The sequence below is a fragment of the Oreochromis niloticus genome, linkage group LG19 (genome assembly GCF_001858045.2).
Source record: "Oreochromis niloticus isolate F11D_XX linkage group LG19, O_niloticus_UMD_NMBU, whole genome shotgun sequence".
NCBI classification, from domain to species: Eukaryota; Metazoa; Chordata; class Actinopteri; order Cichliformes; family Cichlidae; genus Oreochromis; species Oreochromis niloticus.
In genome coordinates this window covers 15,826,388-15,850,638 of record NC_031983.2, presented here as the reverse complement: position 1 = coordinate 15,850,638, position 24,251 = coordinate 15,826,388, and the positions used below count along the sequence as shown (strand labels likewise).

The 24,251-nt window shown below is 39.6% G+C and overlaps 1 long non-coding RNA gene across 2 annotated transcripts; it reads left to right on the top strand.

Annotated features, from left to right (window-relative positions):
* Positions 1 to 991, top strand: LOC106098059 (uncharacterized). 2 transcript variants are annotated; one of them, XR_001224147.3, is made up of 3 exons: positions 33 to 184; positions 257 to 346; positions 425 to 991. It is a non-coding gene; the product is annotated as an uncharacterized LOC106098059 (long non-coding RNA). The 2 variants fall into 2 exon arrangements; XR_003215316.1 differs by having other exon boundaries at positions 1 to 184; positions 257 to 991.
* Positions 992 to 24,251: the final 23,260 nt, after the last annotated feature.

Below are 24,251 nucleotides of genomic sequence, written 5' to 3'. Positions count from 1 at the left end.
GGGAACCGCCCCTGGTGGGCGGAGCCGGTCTTTGCCCCTTTTTATAAGCTCAGGTGTGGGCAATTAGGTATTCCTCTAGCAAACCTGAAGCTGCGAGTGCTTGGTCCAAGCTGGGCAAGTTGGTATTTTTAAATTCCTTTCCATGAAAGTTTGATGCGGGTCCCCCTAAACTTCTATTAGAACGGTAGGCACACAAAAATGTACCATTTGAGCTCTGGCTGTTGGCAGAGGTTTATAGTTATGTGCACCCTTGTAGGTGGGAAACATTGCTCCCGTGAGAACGGTACAGTGGACTTCATCGCCACTGACCCACAGTTATTAGGGTGTGACACGAACTTGTGGACAGGTAACAAAACAATTAAGTTGAGGAATATTCCTGTGTTTTATTGTCCAGCATAAGTGATCTCCTGCCTTTTATTCACAGAGTACCGAGCTGCTGCTTTGCCCGGTGGATTTCTGGTTGCGGGCAAAGGACCCGACACATCAGTGTGTTTTAATTTGTTTTAAACTGGTGTAAGTCGACAGACTGACTGTTGCGGCTGTCGATTGTTTTGTTTTGTTTTTATTTTATTTTTTCTGTATCAGTAGGCACCACAAATATTGATTCTTTTAGTATTTTTAACCCTTTTCTTAAATGTGTATAGACATATTGTCGCGAACGGTGAAGGCGCTGCAGGGAGAACAAATCCTTTTTTTTTTCCCTCACCGCTTCTGCATGCACAGCGGAGGGCCTGAGTGAAGACGGCACTGAAGCTTTTGTTTTTCTCTATAGTGTTTTGCCCATTTGGGGTCGTGTGTCAGTTGCCGTCCCTTTTTAACCTGTGTTATGTTGATTTGTTTTTAATGGTTCCCCGCAGCGCTTGTCCTGTCTCACGGGCAATCATACAGTTTTATCGTTTTTAAATAAGGTAAAGCTTTTAATTGTTTTTAAGTGCCGCTGTTATATTGTTACTTTTATTTTGTATTAAAAATTAAATTCTTTTTAACTGACTGTGCGCCTACGGCTCTGTCCTATTTTAAATAGGTACCTACCACGGGTCACAAAGGCATAGCAGAATCTAGACACAAACGGGAAGGTAAAAAAAATATAGACCACAAGAGGCCAAAGACCCAAATTAAAAAGATGAAGCAACAAAACAGGGAAAAGCCTAACATTAAGACAGGGACTTTAAAATGCCAGAAGGAGTGATATTTCTGACAGAACACAGAAATGCAATAATAATCACAGGAACACTAACAAAACTCAGCCTAAAATAATAATTAAAACTAAAGCTCAAGAACAGCAATGAAAAGCAAACTAAAATGCTCACTTATAAGAAGAAGACACAAGATAAGCCAAGAAAAACTGCAAAACATGACAACTGCTTAATTCTCTGACTGTTTAAACCCTCTGCTAGACTGTTTCTCAGAACTTGACTAATGCTGTGCAGAAGGAAATAATGATAACAGGGATGATAAAACTAAAAATAATCATCATCCTCTCCATCATTAGATATGGATCTTTTGTGAGATTAAATGTGCATTCAGTAACATTTGACTGAGGGTGAATTTTGACCTTCCAGTAAATGAATGCGTGAAGAGCAAAGACCCCACACAAACAGACATCCCAGTTTTGGTGTAAAATGCCCTACTCTTCCTCTCATAGGAAAGGAGGTGCACCAGTGCAACATAATGATCTATGCTAACCAAAACAAGGAAGTATATTCTGCAGAATGCATTGGTGTTGATAACAGCTGATGACACTTTGCATAGGATATCAGTGAAAGACCATCTGTTATCAGCCCAGAAGCTCACACAGCACACCACACATATATACACTCATAAACAGGAGCACCATTGCACATGAAAATGGTGGCAAATGCAAAAAATGAATTTCTGCAGCAGATCCCAGAAGATTAGTTGTTCCTTTGGTACTTAAGATGACAGCCAACATTTATTTATATTGATATATATATTTCTATATAACAGTGTTTGAGGGTACTCCTTTAAAAAGCAATGTGTAGGCACATATCACTTATATATTTATGTATGTATAAATTATATTTATAATAGGCGAGACCTGTTTTTGGTTCTCTAAACTGTGGCATGCTTGTTACGGATGACCTGGAATTACAACTAGTGGGAAATTGCTATGTTCGTGACTGCTGTGCCTTGATCATCACCAAAACCTGGCTTCACCCGGGAATACCCGATGCTAGCGTGCAGCTAGCAGGCCGCACTCTGCTTCGCTGGGACAGGACAAAGGACTCCGGTAAGAGCAGGGGGGGCTCTGTATTTACGTGCATGAAAGCTGGTGCAACAACGGGACAATTATAAACAGTCACTGCTCCCCGAACCTCGAGTACATGTCAGTAAGATGCCGGCCTTTTTTTCTACGGAGATAGCTAACAGTAGTGATCATCACAGCTGTGTACATTCCACCCAATGCCAACGTAAACACGGCGCTCTTTATCCTGTTAAACACCATTAACGAACAGCAGCAGGCCCACCCGGATGGTGTTGACATAATTGCAGGTGACTTTAATAAGGCCAACATAAAGACTATACTCCCAAAGGTCTATCAGAGGTCTATCATCTGTCAAATGTCCCACCAGAGGAGAAAACACTCTAGACCATGTTTACTCCAACATCAAGCATGCATATAGAGCCATACCTGTCCAGCAACAACACACGGGAGGTGTGGCAGGGAATGCAAGACATCATAAACCACAGAGGCAGCACTGTGAAAACAGAAAACCTGAGTGTGCAGCTGGCAGAGGAAATAAACAGCTTCTTCGCCTGCTTTCAAACACCGCAACAGCAGCACTCATCTGCTTCACCCCTGCTCCCATCCTCACCTGGTTCCTGCACCACTCCACTCACTGTAACGGAGCACGATGTCAGACGTGTGCTCCTAGCAGTGAACCCCAGGAAGGCGGCCGGTCCCGACGGAGTACCTGGCAAGGTACTAAGAGCATGTGCCCACCAGCTCACCCTCATCTTCACCAGACTCTTCAACCTCTCACTGGATCAGGCAGCCATCCCATCCTGTCTAAAATCAGCCACAATCATCCCAGTGCCGAAGAAGTCTCCCATCTCCAGCCTGAATGATTACCACCCTGTGGCCCTCACGCCGGTAATCATGCTTTGAACGACTAGTCCTTCAGCACATCAAGGATTATCTCCCCCCAGAATTCGACCCCCACCAGTTTGCATACTGCACAAACAGATCCACAGAAGATGCCATCGCCACAGCCCTCCACGCTGTGCTGAGTCACCTAGAGCAGCGGCAGAGCTACGTCTGAATGCTCTTCGTGGACTACAGCTCAGCCTTTAATACAATCATCCCGGACATCCTCATCACCAAACTGGTCACTCTTGGCCTCCCTCCTCTCACATGTGCCTGGATAAAAGACTTTCTCACAAACTGGCCCCAGACTGTAAGACTCGGCCCTCATCTCTCCTCCACTCGCACACTGAGCACCGGCACCCCACAGGGCTGTGTGCTGAGCCCCCTCCTGTATTCTCTCTACACCCACGACTGCAGTTCGACCCACAACAACAATCTCATCATCAAGTTTGCTGATGACACCAAGGTAGTTGGACTCATCTCAAAGGGAGACGAGGCAGACTACAGAGAGGAAGTCCTGAAGCTGGCAGCCTGGTGTTCAGAAAACAACCTGGCACTGAACACTAAGAAAACCAAAGAGCTCATTGTCGACTTCAGGAGACACCGCACTGACTTAGCCCCCCTTTACATCAACGGGGAGTGTGTGGAGAGGGTCCACACCTTCCGGTTCCTTGGTGTCCTCATCTCTGCTGACATCTCCTGGACAGACAACATCTCAGCGTCAAGAAGGCCCAACAGCGGCTGCACTTCCTGAGAGTCCTCAGGAAGTACAAGCTGAACTCCAACCTGCTGCTGACCTTCTACCGCTCGTCCATTGAGAGCCTGCTAACCTACTGCATCACGGTATGGTACGGCAGCTGCACTAAGGCGGATAGAGTGAGGCTTCAGAGTGTAGTCAAGACAGCACAAAAGATCATCGGCTGCCCTCTCCCCTCCCTGATGGACATTTATTCCTCCCGCTGCCTCAGCAGAGCAGCAAACATTATCAAGAACAGTTCCCACCCTGGTTTCAACATGTTCAGCCTGCTTCCCTCAGGGAAGCGCTACAGGTGCATCAGCACAAAAACCCACAGACTCAAAAACAGTTTCTTCCCTAAAGCCATAACCACCCTGAAATCACACATGCACCGGTAACCCCCCCCATTTTTTTCTTCCCATTTCCTCTATGAACCACCACTGTGCAATACCAAATTCTATGTGCAATAACCCAACTGTATATACACAACACTATTTATTACATATTACTTTTTTAAAACCGGCTTGTATATTTGTACATTTTATATACCGTATATATATATTTTTTCCCTCTGTTAATACTGTTCATCTGTATATAGTGCTGCAGAACTGTGCCCCCCCCAGCATGTTTGCACTGAGTAGGAGATGCTCTGTATCTCATTGTACAACCGTATAGTGACAATAAAGGCGTTCTATTCTATCAGATCATCACTAGTATTGCCAGGAAATGACAAGATTTGAGTGTACTCTGATAAAAAGGGAAGTGCAGGTGATATTCAGTGCAGTGCTGTCAGCTCTGATGGTAAACAAGTGTTGATAGACTGATAATTTAGTTGTTGACATTTACTGTATAAATCAGTTTTTTTCTCTTGAGTTGATAGACAGATGTTTTGCTTATATTTTCAGTAGTTTTGTTAGATGGTCATGTATATGGCACTTCACAGCAATCATCTTTAAGTGACCAACATTATTTTTATTAATGTATTTCACTTCATTTTAAAGGCCATCAACAGTTTAGAAAGCATTCATAACCATTTTTTCTTTTACAGGATTTAGAATTTACAGCACGAGTAGATTTGCACAAAAGGAAATGGCTTGTAATGGACAGATGCAAAGTTATCGATGGTCACAGCCTCGTGCAAAAAAGATGTTGTATCACAAGACGGCTGATCGATTTGTCTCACCAACAAACTAAACACGGCATTTTTAGAGGGTATAGCAGCCATGGCAGTTTGTCTTAAAACAACAACAGTAATCTCCATATTTAGACCTTTTTCTAAAAATCCATTTTCGACTTCAATCTCAAAATATTGACTTTATTTTCACATAAGTGAGTTTTTTTAAAAGTGGCAGGTAATTTTAAATTCTATCAGCTCAACACACAGCGAACACACCAACTGTTTGTATGCTGTGTGTCGCACAGTGTGTTGCTAGCTAAAGGCCCAGCTGCTGTATTTCACAGGGAGAGAAAGAGTGAGAGATAACTTTACTCTGAGAAAGATGTAGGAAGACAGGCACGACATTTGAGAAAGAAAAGAGGTTAGATTTAAAGGTAAGGACTGCTCAGTGATGCTCAATAAACTGCAAATTTAAAACTTACATGTCAGAATTTTAATGACATATTTTTTATGTATATTTAGTTTTTAACACATTTGTGTGGAAAGTGAAAAGTCACTCATTTGCCTCAAGTACTCAACTTTTGGCGAATCAAACATGTGAACCTGAGTGTTTAGATTAATCTGAAGTACGACTTTCCAGCTTTCAGGATCACTCCAACATATGCAGACCTCAGCCTTTTAAATATGGACTCCTTTAATGTATTTGCCACTGTAACAGTATATAACAGAATTTTATGTACATTATAAACTTTGAGTCATAAAATTTTTATTCAAGTCAGAGATGCTCGAGCAGAAGGCCCATGTTGATTTGAGACGAGGTGACTCATATATATATATATATATATATATATATATATATATATATATATATATGCTGCTTTATAAAAAAGCCCTCCGCAAAGCCAGAACATCTTACTATTCGTCACTGATTGAAGAAAATAAGAACAACCCCAGGTTTCTCTTCAGCACTGTAGCCAGGCTGACAAAAAGTCAGAGCTCTTTTGAGCCAACCATCCCTTTAACGTTAACTACTAATGATTTCATGAACTTCTTCAAAAATTAAATTTTTTTCATTAGAGAAAAAATTACCAATATTCATCCCACAGATGTAATATTATCTAAAGCTACTCTTAGTACCATTGATATTAAGGTAGACTCTTTTTCTCCAATTGATCTTTCTGAGTTAACTTCAATAATTACTTCCTCCAAACCATCAACGTGTCTTTTAGACCCCATTCCTACAAAACTGCTCAAAGAAGTCCTGCCATTAATTAATTCTTCGATCTCTAATAATCGGCTATGTACCACAGGCCTTCAAGGTGGCTGTAGTTAAACCTTTACTCAAAAAGCCATCTCTAGACCCAGCTGTCTTAGCTAATTATAGGCCAATCTCCAACCTTCCTTTCATATCAAAAATCCTTGAAAGAGTAGTTGTCAAACAGCTAACAGATCATCTGCAGAGGAATGGCTTATTTGAAGCGTTTCAGTCAGGTTTCAGAGCTCATCACAGCACAGAAACAGCTTTAGTGAAGGTTACAAATGATCTTCTTATGGCCTCTGACAGTGGACTCATCTCTGTGCTTGTCCTGCTAGACCTCAGTGCAGCGTTCGATACTGTTGACCATAATATCCTATTAGAGCGATTAGAACATGCTGTAGGTATTACAGGTACTGCGCTGCAGTGGTTTGTATCATATCTATCCAATAGACTCCAATTTGTACATGTAAATGGAGAGTCCTCTCCACACACTAAGGTCAATTGTGGAGTTCCACAGGGTTCAGTGCTAGGACCAATTCTGTTTACATTATACATGCTTCCCTTAGGCAGCATCATCAGAAGACATAGCATAAATTTTCACTGCTATGCAGATGACACCCAGCTTTATCTATCTATGAAGCCAGATGACACACACCAATTAGTTAAAGTGCAGGAATGTCTTAAAGATATAAAGACCTGGATGGCCGCTAACTTTCTGCTTCTTAATTCAGATAAAACTGAGGTTATTGTACTCGGCCCTGAAAATCCTAGAAATATGGTATCTAAGCAGATTCTTACTCTGGATGGCATTACCTTGGCCTCCAGTAACACTGTGAGAAACCTTGGAGTCATTTTTGACCAGGACATGTCCTTCAACACACATATTAAACAAATATGTAAGACTGCTTTCTTCCATTTGTGCAACATCTCTAAAGTTAGAAATATCCTGTCTCTTAGTGACGCTGAAAAACTAGTTCATGCATTTATTACTTCCAGGCTGGACTACTGTAATTCATTATTATCAGGATGTCCTAAAAACTCGCTGAAAAGTCTTCAGCTAATCCAAAATGCTGCAGCAAGAGTACTGACAGGGACTAGAAAGAGAGAGCATATTTCTCCTGTTTTGGCTTCCCTTCATTGGCTTCCTGTTAAATCCAGAATTGAATTCAAAATCCTGCTCCTCACATACAAGGTCTTAAATAATCAGGCCCCATCTTATCTTAATGACCTTGTAGTACCATATCACCCTATTAGAGCACTTCGCTCTCGCTCTGCAGGCCTACTTGTTGTTCCTAGAGTATTTAAAAGTAGAATGGGAGGAAGAGCCTTCAGTTTTCAGGCCCCTCTTCTGTGGAACCAGCTTCCAGTTTGGATTCGGGAGACAGACACTATCTCTACTTTTAAGATTAGGCTTAAAACTTTCCTTTTTTGCTAAAGCATATAGTTAGGGCTGGACCAGGTGACCCTGAATCCTCCCTTAGTTATGCTGCAATAGACGTAGGCTGCCGGGGATTCCCATGATGCATTGAGTTTATCCTTTCCAGTCACCTTTCTCACTCACTATATGTTAATAGACCTCTCTGCATTGAATCATATCTGTTATTAATCTCTGTCTCTCTTCCACAGCATGTCTTTATCCTGTCTTCCTTCTCTCACCCCAACCGGTTGCAGCAGATGGCCGCCCCTCCCTGAGCCTGGTTCTGCCGGAGGTTTCTTCCTGTTAAAAGGGAGTTTTTCCTTCCCACTGTCGCCAAAGTGCTTGCTCATAGGGGGTCATATGATTGTTGGGTTTTTCTCTGTATGTATTATTGTGCGATCTACTGTACAATATAAAGCGCCTTGAGGTGACTTTTGTTGTGATTTGGCGCTATATAAATAAAATTGAATTGAATTGAATATAAGAAACAGAAAATACACTATTATTATATCTTTATATTTTCTGTTCATATGTTCTTTGAGAGTTCAATACATAAATGTATGATGTAATTTATTAAACTAATATAATTATTAGTTTAATAATAATAGTTATTATGTTGTGATTTGTTTGAAAAAATGAGTCACATGGTGAGTGGAACTGAATTTGTTTAATTCATTGACAATAAGTAATAATACAGTAGCTGCAGATAGCCAAACACTATTTGCATGTACGAGAATTCAGAAGAAGAAATTGCAGTAGAAGACATTAAAAAAAACCCCAAAACAACAAAACAGTGGTGCCTGTCAGGTGCCCAGAGGGTAGCTGTCAGCTTTATGCAGGTCACACATAGATTTACACACTCTGCTCCCAGGTAAGTCATCTAGTGAGATAGACACAACCCTGCATGCATCAGTGGCAGAAACACAATCATATAATAATGAAAAATAAAACAAAAATCCCAAAACAGACAACTGAGTTTAAAAACCTTCTCACAGACTATGTTTTTTAAGTTAGGGAAGCTGCTATAGCGTCTTCTCTCTGCGATCACGCATTACGCTGCCAATGTAAGAATATATATCTGAAAGCAAAGGCTCCTGATGCTTGGATAAATAATTGCCAGTTTAATTATTCAACCTTTAAGGCTTTTTTCACTGCTTGAAGAATTCCTTTGTCCTGTTCCGGAAGCTTTTCCCAATAATGACGTAGAGAATGGGGTTAAGGACACAGCTGAAGAAGGTTAAGTAAACAGAGAACTCTTTGATTATTACCACTATGATGTGACATTTCAGAATGTGAGTGTATTGGAGAACTTGTAGTATGTTTGTCACGTGGAATGGCACCCAGCAGATCAGGAATGCCAGTAGAACTGCCAGGATGAGAGTTGTGGTCTTCTGCTCTGTTCTCTCAGGTTTTAAAACCCCCATTAGCCTCTTTCTCAGAGTTTGAATAATTCTGACAGCGCAGAACAAAATAATGATAACAGGGATGATGAAACTGAATATTATGCCTCTCACGTCATACAGCAGATATTGATCTGGTGAAATGGAGTAGAATGTACATTCAGTAGTATTTGACTGAGAGTCGAATTCTAACTTCCTGTAGATGAATACGGGGAAAGCAAAGGCCAAACCAAAACTCCACACAAACAGACATCCCAGTTTGGCATTAAATGGCCTACTCATCAACTCATGAAAAAGTGGGTACACCAGTGCCACATAACAATCTAAGCTAGCCAGAACAAGAAAGTAAATATTGCAAAATGTATTCATTATCACAACAGCTGGTACCAGCTTGCACAGGCTTTCACTGAAAGGCCAGTCATAGTCGGCTCTGCCATAATCAGCCCAGAAGGGCAAACCGCACACCAGAAGAAGGTGAGATCCAGTCAGGTGGCTCAGGTAGATCTCAGTCACAGTGCAGGCCTTCTTGTGGAGGCAGAAAACCATCAGCACAAACACATTAAGGATGAATCCAAGCACGCTGATGACATAAGTTAAAGCCAGAGTGAAGACCAAGATATTGTTTTCAACAATGGTGGGACAATGGTCTTCACTTGTGTTGCTTTGGTTTCCAGACATCTTCAGTGTCAGGAATTCAGTTGGCAGGGATGCTGGAGTGAAATAAAGGATATCAAAATAGAAAACATACATATAATTTTAATTGGTATTGTTCTAACATAATTTGTTATGATGACACAAAATATAGATGCACCCAATTCTGAATAAGACTGATATATAACTAACAGGCTTCAGACCCCAAACGACCTAAATTGGATAAGCAGAAGAAAATGGATGGATTGATAGTATCTGATTCAATTTTAAAGACCATCATTATGTTAGAAAACATGCATAACCAATGCACATTTTACATCATATTTAGAGCTGAGCGTGCTTTCCAGCATCATCGTTACAGCACCAGCTACATAAAACAAGTTCACAAGTTTTATTATGTTTTTTGGGCTGAAGTGTTTATAATATACATTTTCGTTTGTGTTAAATACATTAGTATAAACGTTCTTACTGCATGAGACTGAATTTTATGAAAACACAAAACATGCTGAGACAAAATTAGTTAATCTGCCGTCTACTTGTCGACGCGTTACTGTACACCTAAAGACATCACTGCTTCCAAAACATGTGCAGCTGTTAAACTGAAGAAATTTCCTGTTTTTGGTAAATGGTAAAATGGCCTATATTTGTATAGCACTTTACTTAGTCCGTATGGACCCCAAAGTGCTTTACACTACATTCAGTCAATCCACCCATTCACACACTGGTGATGGCAAGCTACATTGTAGCCACAGCTGCCCTGGGGTGCACTGACAGAGGCGAGGCTGCCGGACACTGACGCCACCGCGCCCTCTGACCACCATCAGTAGGCAGCAGGTGAAGTGTCTTGCCCAAGGACACAACGACCGAGACTGTCGGAGCCAGGGCTCGAACCGGCAACCTTCCCATTAAAAGGCAAACTGCCAACTCTTGAGCCACGATTATACAGATAACGCCAAAAAGTCAAAACCACTGTTCCTGATGGACAGTGTTTTAGACCTTGCAAATATTCCAGCTAAAGGTAAAGACATAGGAAAGTAAATTCCAAGCCAAATTAAGCATATACATACCTTGCAGGCAAATTAGTCAATTAGTCTTCCAGATGGAAAAAGAACAAACAGCCAGCTACACTCTCTCAGTACCTTCTGCTACAGTCTTCTTTCTGAACTGCTTAATTTAAAGAAGAACTGATAGTCAAGTGATTCAGATAAGAGAGCTATCAGACCCCGTCTATGACCACTTCCTTTACTCTTTATTGAAGTACTTAGTTATTTCTAAACATTTTTTTTTCCTCTGGGTTCATTTTATAAAAAATGACTGAAATGACTGAATTAAGGACACCCAGAGAAATTATATTTTTCATTTATAAACTTAATGCCAACATGTTAGATGTTGTCGTTATCGATTAAAATACCAATATGGGACTTTGCTGTAAGAACACCATAATACTGATGAGCCAACAAAGAAAGTCAGAGACAACATGCACACAAAATGTGACAAACAGAGGTGAAACAACTGGGGAACAAAACAGAGCTGAGGTAAGTCAGGAAATAGGAAAGGGCAGAGAAAGCAAGTAAAACTAAACGACATGGCCAGAAACAGAAACTTTAAAAGTAAAGACAGGAAGTGATAAAAGGGAGCAGACAAATCAGACTACATACAAACCAAAATAGTGCAATAAGACAGACTGAGCACGACACGAGGAGACATTATGACAGAGACAACTAGATACGAGACACAAGGAAAAAAAAGGGAAGAAGCTAAATACAGCCTCAAAGTCACCAGTAACAAAAGCTAAGAAGTAAGGTCTCAAGTAACAACCACAGATAATAAATTATAAAGAATCCACACAATTACCAGAACATATTCAGTTAAATAAAAATTTTATCTGAATGGTGCCAAATCACAAAAACAGTCGCGTTTATATTAAAGGTAAAAGACGCTAAGATATAGAAGAATCACAGGGCTATAATACCACACCAAACAAAACTATAAACAAAACTACCTTTCAAAAATGAAGAGCAGAGATTTAAATTACTCTCCAAAATATTCATGAAAACCTCAAAACAGACGATGAAACTTTATGCATAAAAGTAGATATTGATTCAATATTAAATGCCCCCCCCCCGTGTTAATGTAATTTAATAATCCCAGACATAATTGTTGCAAAGGACATGAGTTGAATAAATACTTCACACAATAAGTTGAAGAAAACAAAATTTAGATTCTTTGACAAGAAATAATAAAACTGTCAGCTGACACTATTTGTTTATAATTAAATGAAGTAGAACTCACTTTTTTTCTCTTTTGTTTTCTCTTTTTTCTTTTCGAATACTTTTTTATTTTATTTTATTTACTTCTCTGTCCTTTGCCTAGAGCATGGATGCAAACTGCAATTGTTGCAGTCATACATGTTGTAAATTCACATAATACAACAGGGCCACCCTAACTGTAAATCTGGATTATATGTGTAAATGACAGAAACATAGTCATCTTGCACAGAGGACAAAAAATGTGTTTCTCTATTGGAAAACACTGATTAACTGTTCCTCAAATAACAAAATTTAAAACATCCACTGGTTGAGGTTTCTGTGCTTACAGCCAGAGCTGTGTGCCTGAGAGGATCCTATCAAGGATATCCATCATCCATCATGGTGGTCATCCTGTGTCTTTCTGTGTCTGCTTTGTGGGCAGAGCATTGGTTCCTCACCTGTTCTACTCACCTGCCATCCACTGATGACAATCAACAAGGCTATACTTAAGGGCAGTGCATCTACTCATCTACTCCATGCCAGTCTGTCAGCTATCTCATGGAGGTAACCAGGCCGTATCTTTATGTCTGTGCTCTGTACTTATCTTGATTTCCTTGTGTCTTCAGTTTATCTGCCATTTCACTGCTTAACTCACTCCTAGCTCAAGTCTCTGGAGTGTGTGAATAATTCTGATAGTACAGAAGGAGATCATGGAAACAGAAATGATGAAGCTGAAGATTATGGTTCTAATAAAGTGAAATGTGAATTCAGTAACATTTGACTGAACCCTCAGATTTAGATGGTGAATTAGATGAATACAGGGCCAAAAATCACCAAGCACAAACAGATATCCCAGTTTGGCATAAAAACACATTCTCATATTTTCATGGGAAAGCGGGTGTACCAGTATCACATAACAGTCTATGCTAACCAAAACAAGAAAGTAGACGTTGCAGAACGCATTCATGTTGATAACAGCTGATGACAATTCACATGCACTTTCACCAGAAAGCCACTTTTAGCCCTTTTTTATGTATTCGATCCAGAAGGGCAAACAGCACAGCAAGACAAGGTCAGCTGCAGCCAAGCAGAGCTCAGCCACAGTGCAGGTCTTCTTGTGGAAGCAGAAAACCATCAGCACAAACATGTTAAAGACGATTTGAAGCAGGCGGATGACCTTGATATAGTCTGGAAGGACAGACCACACTGTTTACATCAAGACTGCAATTATTATTGTTTTGTTTTTCAGACATCTCCAGTGTCAAGAAATACTTTGGCAAGGATGCTGCAGAGAAATAAAGGACAATATGTTCCTAACCGTGACATTTTTCTAACAAAGTTAAGATGTTACAAAATAATATAGAGATATTCCCCCCCAAAATATTCCAACTATATTCCCACTATTTTTCCAGTGAATTTCAATGGACATAAAAATTGTGGCAATCAGAATTCAGGCTCAGTTTTACAACATACATGTCTTGGTGATTAGAACTAAATCTTTAAATTTTGAAAAAAAGATTTATGGCTGGCTCAGGAGACCCCGAACCATCCCTTATTTTATTCCTCATGATTACAACCAAGATCTGATCGCTATTTCTATGGTCAAAATTGGAGATTAATAGCCTGATATTTCAGGTTGAATTCGGAACATATACAATTGCAATCAGCAGCAGGTAGGACTAGTTTGTCATGCTTTGCCTCAGTCAGTAAAAATCACCATTCAGTGTTTTTAGGCCCATGTGAACTAACACCTCCTAACCATGTTTGTGGGTTTCAGTGTCAGTGCAGAGCTGCAGTAAGAAGTGTGGCAGGTTTATCATCAGATCATCTGGGAAATAACAGTGTTTAAGTGTTGACTGTTGAAGAGTGAGGTGCAGTGCTGTCAGCTCTGATGATAAACTACTGTTGATAGTGGCAATTCAATCACTGGTGTTTACTGTGTAAACAATAGGTTATGTCTTTCTTCAGTGATTGTTTGCATTCTTGTTATTCATCTTTGGCTTAAATAATAGACCAACCAAATAATTTTTATCACTAATGGAGCATTTAGTGATCAAAATTATATATTTAATTCTTCCATTATCATATTAGAATGCATGCATAACCAATGTATTATATATTGCATTATAATGTATTTAGTGCTGAGCATGCTTTCTAAGATCATAGTGTCTCCCCCACAGCAACACCAACAAAACAGGTTTACCCAGGTATGAGTATCTTCAAATATGCAGCCACAGTAAAACAATTTAAATTTTGAAAAGTCTCATTATCTGTCTGTGTCTTTACATTAATTAGCATTAGAGTAAATTGTTTGTACTGCATGGGGATGCATTTTAGCGAAATATGAAGTGTGCTGAAACACAAAACAAACTCAGCAGAATCCAAGAAGAGACATCAGATTCAGACTTCTTCTGCTCTTCACTCAGCCCAGTTGTCATGATTTTTAAACATAATTTCTCAGTGATCATTTTATAAATGCAAAGAAATTTTCCCACTTCTAAACATAATGCCCTCAAGTTCGATGGGGACATTATGTTAGAAGTCATCAACTGCTGCACAATAAATTTACAAGCATCCTGTGGCATAAAGGATTGAGGTGTGTTTAACACATGCCAGCTCTCTTGTTCTATTCATATTGAGAGAGATTGCTCTATAAAAACACTTGACTGCATGGTTGTTTCCAGAGTAATGAAATCTAACACAATCTCCTGAGTTCGTTAAATTTCTTGATTCTGTGTCTGAGTGCGGAGAATATGTGAGATCTTCAGGTCAAGGCTAGCTTTGCGAAAGTCAAATTCGTCTTGAGGACCCAAATGTCGGAATCATAGACAGATGTAAATGAAAAGGGAGCTTTTAATGCTGTTTAGACTTAGGAGCACAAATTCTAGGGAAAAATAGAAAACTAGGAAATCCACAAAGCCGAAACGTTCTTGGAAAATACACGAGAAAGCACAGAGTATCCAAGATTAGAATACAGGAAGGAAGGATACAAGACAGAGACAATGTTTACACAAGTGGTGACGAGAGGAAATGAAACAAGTGGGAAATAAAATACAGCTGAGGATACTCAGGGGATAAGCAAGGGCAGAGACAGGAAGTAAAACTACATGACATGGAGGAAAAACAGAGGCTGCTTTCCAAAACTCCCTCCTATCTCCCTTTCCTAAACTCTTTCCTTTCCTTAACCTTGATGATGTTTTCATTGACGTAAAGGAATGATGGGTAGGAGAATTGATAAGATAAATATAATAAATTCAGAAATTTTGATTGCTCAGCAGTAACTAATAATGCAATGTACAACAAAATCAGTTTAATAAAGTAAAATCATAAAGAAACTATTAAACTTAAGGGAAAAAATATATGTGGTTTTCATACTTTTTTCATTAAATGCATTCATGACTTTGCTGACAAGGCTGGAAGCACATTTTTTCCAGTCATAAATCCAAAGAAGCAGATTCCAAAATAACTAGAAAAAAGGAAACAGTTATGCCAGTGTTCAAAGGAAGGTATGTAACTATGGCCTCGTTTTATTGACAATGAAGGATGCCCAGACAATGGTTGGCAACCTTATGCAGGTCACACATATATTTACACATGCTAGGCACCAGCTAAGTCACAGATTACAACAGTGGCAATTCATTTTATATTAATTTTATATTTCAGTGATATGCATCAGTGACAGAAACATTCAGTCTTGTACTGAAAACAGTTTATGTGTTTCTCTATTAGAAAGCACAGTCCATCTTGAGCATTTTAAAATTAACTAAGCTGCTGAAGTGACTTCACAGTCCGTTGAAGTCCACCTTCTTGTGGTTGGCTGCTCCTCACAAGCCAGCATTTGAACAGCACCTGATTGGGGCAGCCAGAGCTGTGTGCTTGAGATGATTATATCAAGTTATCCACTCTCACTGACATTACATTATGCACAACCAAGAGTAGGAAAAACTTCTAGAATTAAGAGCAGTCTGAACTTCCAGTTTTTATGTAACACTCCCATGTATAATAGTAGGGTTCCCATAAAAAAATACCACAAAGCTCATAGCATCAGAGTCAAAACCACTGAAATACCTTCTCTTAGCCATGGGATATGTCCCATCTGGAAAATACTCAAAGAGAACTAAAACCTCACTACTTCAAGCAGAATCAGACTGGCAGCACTTTTATTAAGTAAATATCTGGATTATCTGGATTTGCAAAACACTGTTACATACAGAAAGTAAGTGAAGCATATTATAGAATAGAATAGAATAGAATAGAATAGAATAGAACAGCCTTTTGTTGTGATTGTACATGTCCAACAACATTGTGGGTGCTCCACACCAACTGTGATAGGATAAACTAGAGATAGTAGATAGCAAACAGGAGAAATTTATACAGAGAACAAAAGAGTTACAAAGTGCTTGGACGTTGTGGTCGCAAATTTTGAAGCCATTCTGATAACCTTCTTCCACCAACGATGTGGAGATCCAAATCCAATTAAAACCAAGACACTCAAAAAGATGCTCTGTAAAAGAGTAGAATTCTTGGAACAGAGTTTAATACACTGAATCATATGAACAGCAGGAAAAATACATACAGACATTTAGCAAGAGAATTACATAGCAGAAAGCAAGCAAAGCAAAACCCCGGGGTGTACAGCCTTAAGCACAGACAGTAGAGCAACACAGAGACGGACAGGTAGCAGCAGCAGGAGGAAAAGAGCCCTGGGGGCGTCCTCTGGTCCCCTAATATAGGGACCAGTATCCCCGCCCCCTGCTGCTGGGTAACTTTCCCACACGCCCCGCACAGCTGCTGGGGTCAGATACCGGCCAGAGTTCACACCTGGCGCTGGCTGAGGGCCCGGTCCAAAGTGACACCAATAGGTTAACCCTTTGCTTTACCCTCTGACAATAGGTCACAACATGGTCAAAGGTCACACATTAGTACAGCAAATAGCATAGTTTTTGTGATAATCTTATGATATTAATGTGAATAATACTTGGCCTAACTACATCAAATATATGAGTTAAATGCATAACATAAAAATAAACACTCCAGTGTAGGTTTATAGTGTGTGTGTGTGTACATGACAGTGATCTCATTATGTTGTTTTCAGTATCTCTGCTACCATGTAACATTTATTGTGTGCGTGTGTGTGTGTGTGTGTGTTTATATCGTATGATATTTTATTGTGATGTGTTCAGGATCTCTGTTACAATGTTACTGTTTTGGTTGTGCTGCATGAAAGACGTTAAATTAATTAATTATTAAGTAAATTATTCAGGAGAACTCTCACCCTACATTAACTGCCCTGTTACTGTACCAACTTAATAAACCTCGGTGAAGCAAAAATGTCTTGTGCTTAAGACTCCACATGAAAGTTAAATATATATGTTCAGTGCGCATAGATATATAGTGTATATAGTTACATAGTTATACATATCAAACAAAAATCCACCACAACGTAGTGCAAAAAAAAGACTTGGTCTGAATAGAGTTTGGGTGTGAGTGACCTGAGTGATCGGGGACTCATACCATGGTTTCGATTATTGAGGTGACTGGGCAGTGTGGGGTGTGGGAGGATAGTGTTTATTGACAGTCCGAATGGCCTGGGTGAAGAAGCTGTTTGTAATTTTGGGGGTGATTGATTGATTGACCTGAGGCACCGACCAGAGGGCAGCATGTAAAACAGGTGGTGAGCAATGTGCAAGGGGTCACCTGTGTGGCCCTGTTTTTCTTGAGACAGGAGGATCTGGCAATGGCATTAAGGGGTAGCAGGGGGCAGCCAATTATTTTTTGAGCGGCGTTAATTACCCTCTGTGCAGCGTTCCTGTTCTCAGTCGTGGCTCGTGTGTACTGAACACCCAGGCAGTAGGAGAGCATGCTCTCCGCTGAGAAGTGGAAGAAGGCCAGCACTAGCTTCCAGTCCAGATTATTCTTCTTTGGGACATGAAGGAAGTGCTGGGCCTTCTGCTGGACATTGGTGTTGTGAGTCCAGGTGAGATCAGTGGAGATGTGGGTGCCCAGAAACCTGAAGATTCCACCCATTCTCCATTTACAATCAGAGGGGAGTGCATCTGTCTGTGCCTCCTGAAATCCATTATGAGTTCTTTTGTTTTATGGACGTCCAGCCACAGGTTATTTTCTGAGCACCAGTGGGGCAACTTCTCTACCTCTCCCCTGTACGGTGCATCTCATCCATCCATAAGCCCAACCACCGTGGTTTCATCGGCATACTTGGCAGTGACGTTGGTTGGGTGGGTTGGTGTGCAGTCATAGGTGTAGAAGGCGTGGGCTGGGTGTTCATTTGTGTCAGCTGTTTCCCCATGTGTTTCCACTTCCTCTGATCGCCTCCTCTGTGTATTTAATCTGTGTGTGTTTCATTCAGTGGTTGTCAGGTCGTCTGTGTTCCTTCCACCATGTCAAGTGTCGCTCAGGTCTTGCTCATGCACCATGTTTGTGTTGCTTTCTCATAGTTCTTGCACGCACTTGCTCTCAATCATGTTCATATCTTATGTCACAGTTATCATAGTTTAGTTTCTGCCAGTTTAGGTTCTAGTTTAGTTTTTGCCCCTCTTTTTGCTCTATTTGTGTACTCTTGTTATCAGCTATAACAAATGGCTCGCTTTGAGTACAAATCACATTTCACGCTCCATTTTTGGGTCTGCATTTGGGTCCAGTATTCACTCTAAACACAGTTGGCTCCCACTGCCTGTTACACCCTGTGGGCATCCAGTGCTGAGTGAGAGTGGGGGGAAGAGGTGGGGGCCGAATTGGACTGATTAAGGCTGGTTGGTGAGGAGTTTACTAGTTACTCTTTTTGGATAAGCCATTAAAATGATGTAAAATTATCAAAGCACACATCACAGCTGAAAACATCACAGTTCTGCAGATCAGATTGAAGTGTTAGATTCCAGGGCCAAGCCTGGAATCTGTCTGTGCAAGGCTGAATGCTTTTATTTTTGGATTGGATCTCTGTTTAAAGAATTCCTTTGCTCTTTCTTGAAACTTTTCCCAAAGATATTGAAGAGATCTGGCTTAAGGACAAGGACAAATATAGAGAAATGTGTTGGTAGATGACCAGTATGAGATGACGCCTTAGAAAGTCAACTATTTCGAGCACACTTAGTAACTCACTTAAACGGAATATTATCCAGCAGATCAGGACTGCCAGGAAGAGAGTGGTGGCCTTCTTCTTTGGTCTGTCCTTAACATACCCTAATTGGTTCATTTGCCACAGTGTAGCCTCCACACTTCTAATCTGGAGCACAACTAGCCATGTTATAGATATGCAACTGTGAATTTTGGATTTCTTAATGAATCTTTGAAAAAATAGTTTTGCTAACTCTGCTGGATATTTATTTGCTGGGAAGAGAGCTGAATATCTATAAAGGCATATAAGTGTTCAATTAATGAGAAATTTCCAGGAATCCTGAAAATATTATTGTAAGCATCAACAAAACAAAAAAAAAAGGTTATTTATGTTCATGAAGATAAAGCAATAATTCAGACAACATGCATAATGGATTGCGTTGGCTGGGAGCATACTGAATTTCTGAACTTCAGCGTTGCTTGTAGTTTACAGTGGCAATTCAGAGCTGTCTTACATAATTTTTCTTTAGAGTTTTCCCCTCTTGCTTTTGCTCTGTTTGTGCACTCTTGTTATCAGCTATAATAAGTCAAGCTATAATAAGTCAAGTCAAGAGCTCTCTGTGCTGTCCCTGTGACAGATTGGTGACTTGTCCAGGGTGTACCCTGCATATCGCCCTATGGTAGCTGGGACAGACTCCAGGTCCCACGACCCTGTTAAGGACAAGTGGAAGACACTGGATGGACAGCTGACAAACCTAAAGGTCTTTTATGGCTTGCTAGTAGTGGTAAGCCACCGTCAACAGCCATACGTCCCAGTGTTTTGCACAGGACAGTGTTTGTGTAAACTTTGGCATTCTTGTCAAATCATCATTCTGTGTATATGTCCTATTAGGGTTGAACACCTATTTTTTCTTTTCTTTTTTTTTTGAATCGGCACCATTAATTCTCACACAACACAACAACAATGCAACCATGTTGTGATTTGTTACAGTTTTGGAAATAAATAACACCTGGAATTACAGAAAGCAAAAATCTCAAACTTGTTAAAAACAATGTCACTAATTTATCTAATAAGTCACCTAGTAGAAAGAGAATAAATTAACAGAAAATAAATAGTATACACATCATGTATTCAACTATTCTGGAGATTGCTGCATGACACATGAGTTATACTTCACACAATTAGTACAATTAGTAAAAGAATGAAGACAAAATGTTGATTCTTCAGCAATAACTAACGATGCAAGCAGCAGAATCACCACAAACCTGCTGTATTTAGTAGTTTAATGAAGTAGAAATGCATCATTAAGCGACTATCACACTCTATGGCAAAAGATGTATATAGTTTTATCTTTTTTTTAAATCATAATAAATAAAAAAATATCAAGACTTAATTGATAAGACCTGTGACACATCTCATAAGAGTAACAATCAGAAAGAGCAGATTCCCAAATTACTGGAAAAACGAAGCAGTTCCACCAGTTTTAAAAGCAGGAGAGCATGTTCTGGTATGTATCCTTGGCTCTATAGACATTTCCCTTCTCTGCTAAACAATAGAGTGAGTGTTCTCCAAAGACAAAACCTTAGCCTGCTGTTTTCTTCTTGCTTTCCTTCTTTTTCCTGTAGTTGTAGTAAAAACGTAGCAGTACTCAGTTTGAATTTACTGTTCTTACTGTATTTATTAGAAAAACAAACTCATTTCTGTTTGTTTTTCTCTAGAGCTCTACGAGCTGTCCATTCTCTATTACTTAGGCTGAAAAATATAAAAAAGGGACAAAGGGATGACAACTTTTTTGTGTGATACTGTTTAGCATTTAAATATATTAAATTACTGATATTTACAACACAGATTTGCTGCTGCTTAAAAATAACTTAAATTAAATGCTTAAAGATCTCTTTATCATATGTGTGTGCCTGTTAGCATAAAGGTTCTTTTTGTATTTGGATGTAGCGTGTCAAAAACACCAAACACGTTGAGACAAATCCAGATAACAGTCTTCAGCCTGGAGAGTGACAGATTACAATGGTTGTAATCTGTGATCGTCTCGGCTGGAGACTGTTCCTGGAATTGTCAAAATCGTCTCTGCTGGTAAGTTAACTGAAGACGTTTTGTTTTTCAGAATGTTTCTACAATTTGTCATTTAATACTACGACGTAGAAAACACTGTCAATGAAGAACAATGATTTACACTTTTTCAATTTTTAACCAACCTATCAACTATTTTGACTACTGAGAACAGAGGTGAAAACACATAAAAGTACAAAGTAAGACAAATTAAGCATATGACCTGTAACTTTGTCTGTCTCTGTCTTTGACTTTCCTAACTTAAAGGAGAAAGTAATCTGATATTAAAGTGATGCCAGACAAGGAATATGCCAGATGACTCCCTCTATCACCGCCTCCTTCACTCTTCAGTCAGCCCCTTCTCTGTTTTTTCCTCATGTGCGTCTCTTCGCTATATTTATTTCTCGGGGTATTTTCCCAAGTTCACTTTATAAATATACTTCACCCACTTGGACATATCTAAATAAAGTTTTCTGTCACTGACCTAACACAGATGGGTTTTTTTTATAAGAAGCTGTCAGAGTCTAACACATGGTTTGGACACACGTTTAAAAAGAAATACAGGCCTGGTTACACAGCTTGTCACATATAGGAAGCACAAATGACTTAAAAAAGTACTGGTTACACCAGTTTTGCAAAAGAGCAGTTACTACCACCGTATTAAGCATCTAGGGAACAATGGGTGATTGGTTCATTAGTTTGACTCATTTATTCAAAGGAAAGAGTCATTTGTCAATAAAAAAAATAAAATAATAATAATTACCTGCAGAAAAATAAACTGAGGATTAACCCTTTCAAGCTCACCATAGTACCAAGTCTGCCAGAACTTATCTTTACATTTTTACATGCTGTAGTGTGCATTTTTTTGAGCATTTCAAATTGCTATACATCAATACAACCACTATATCCTAAATTTTAAGTCCATAGTAACTACATAATGTCACGGTGGGGTGCACCAGTGTGTTTGTTAGAGCGGACCCAAAAGCATACACTGAAGGAAGGAGCTGGTTTGCAAACAGAAGGCGAGCCTTTATTTCGGCTGAAAACATGAAACTATGAAACACCAAGAATAACTAAGAAAAACTATGACGAAACTATGACTGACTATGATAACAAAAGGCTATGACTCAGACTGTGATTGGAACTGTGACTAGATGACATGAGGGAAATTGGCAGATGTCCTGACAATGAACCTTAAGAGACAAATGACTTAAATACACACATGAGGTGATCAGGGGAAGTGGAGACACATGAGATAAAGAGCTGACCAGGATGAACATAACGATGCACAGGAAATGTAAACTAAAACACAAACACATGGAAACTGGACTTTCAAAATAACAGGAAAACATGACAAGACACAGCCATGACATCATTAACCAGGCAGACCAGAAACATGACAGATAAGACACAGTAAACAACAAGGGGAACTTTAACAGATGGGAAGATGACGCAAAGGAGACCTACTAAACAGTGAACAATAACTACAAGTAAGGAACCTAGGATCTAATGCCAAAAGGACTAACAATAAACAATGAATATCAAAAAACAAGAAAACATAAAGCGCTGGGTCATATGGGGACAGTCAGATGCATGGACCGTTTTAGTCATACTTAAAAGAACAGCTGAGTCTTGAAGATATAAAAAAAACCCCAAAAGTTTAAAACATTGCTATGGCTGTTTGTGATCTGCAAAAGGATGACAGTGCATGAGCATATAAAAATGGAGACCTGAAATATAAATGTTCATCTCTGTGTCAGCTTGTGTTGTTTAAGTGTGCTGTGTAGCTAAAATGGGCAGCCTGTCATGATTCGGGTGGTGTGTCGCGTGTTTTTCTACTACGGCTCCTGTTTCCAGATTCTGAATACTGTGCCTGCCTCTTCCCACCTGTGAGCAATTGAAGAAGCAATCACTGGATTTGCATTTAAGACCAGCTCAGACTTTTACTCTTCATCAGATTTTGTGCTAAAACTCGGTGGTATTTTCAGCATATATCGTGTTACTCCTTGTGTTAGCTTTGCATCTCCAGTTTTCCTTTGCTCAGGACCAGCATTCAACTTACTTGTCGCTCTTCTGGTTTGACTAAATATGGTCTACTTCGCCATCCCATAACCGCTGCAAACTCACCCCTCTGCTTTTTCAGCTTGATGATTCCTTTTATTGCTCTGGAAATAACTAAAGCTCGGACATCTTGCTTGCCTCCCCTCCTGCTCACCATTTACCTCTGGATCACTGGTCACGAGTGAAAAGGTCAAACATCTTGTTTCACTCATCTCACGCCTCACCAAGGCACTTGCTAGGTTGCCTCCCCCAGAGCTCCTTTTTTCTGCTTGTCAAGTAAGCGTTGTGTAAAGATTAAATTACTGCCGGTATTCCAGAAATAACTCTCCTCTGCCTTTGATTACAGCGATTCCACTCCTGAGACTCTTGCTCCTGCCATGCTTTCATGGTTAAGACTCTTGAGTTAAATAAACCTTTTGGGTCCACTCCATATATTTATGTAGTTAATCAGTCTGCTGAAGTAACTATGATGAACAATAATACTTGACCTAATGCAGCATCAGACATGACTGAGACATTATTTACACACCTGCACTGCATAAAACGATTTTCAAGAAAGTAAAAAAAAACAACCCTTGTTTATGCACATTTGTTTCTTATTTTTCTGTCTAAGAAAAAATATTCTTAACAAGCAAGTTTTGCACATTTTAGGAAAATATGTCTGACTTTTTCTTAATAAGATATTTCAGCTCATCTTGAGCTTTATTAACCAGTTACAGGGTATGGCAGTGGTTTGTGTGAAATTCCACAATAAGAATAAAATTGTTTTTCTTATTTCAAGCGTACGGTCACATAAACAACTTTTCAGTTTGAGAAAAGAGCCCTGTGGTGCATGTCTTCCCCTCTCTCCCTCAGCAATTCTTCACTGTCACAATCAATAAAGGCCTAAAATATAGAAAAAAAATATTTAATGACACTAAAGTTTGTCCTATAGAAAGCTTTTGTTTTGTTTATGTGAAAATCTAAATTAAGGTGTAAAATCTCAGGCATACAGCAGTTAGATTCATTTGCTAGTTTTTCAGATTCCCAACGACCCTGAAAAGAATAAGCAGAAGAGACTGGGAGGATGGATGGATGGAGTAGAGCTGTTTTTGTAGTGTATATGAGCTATGTAGTT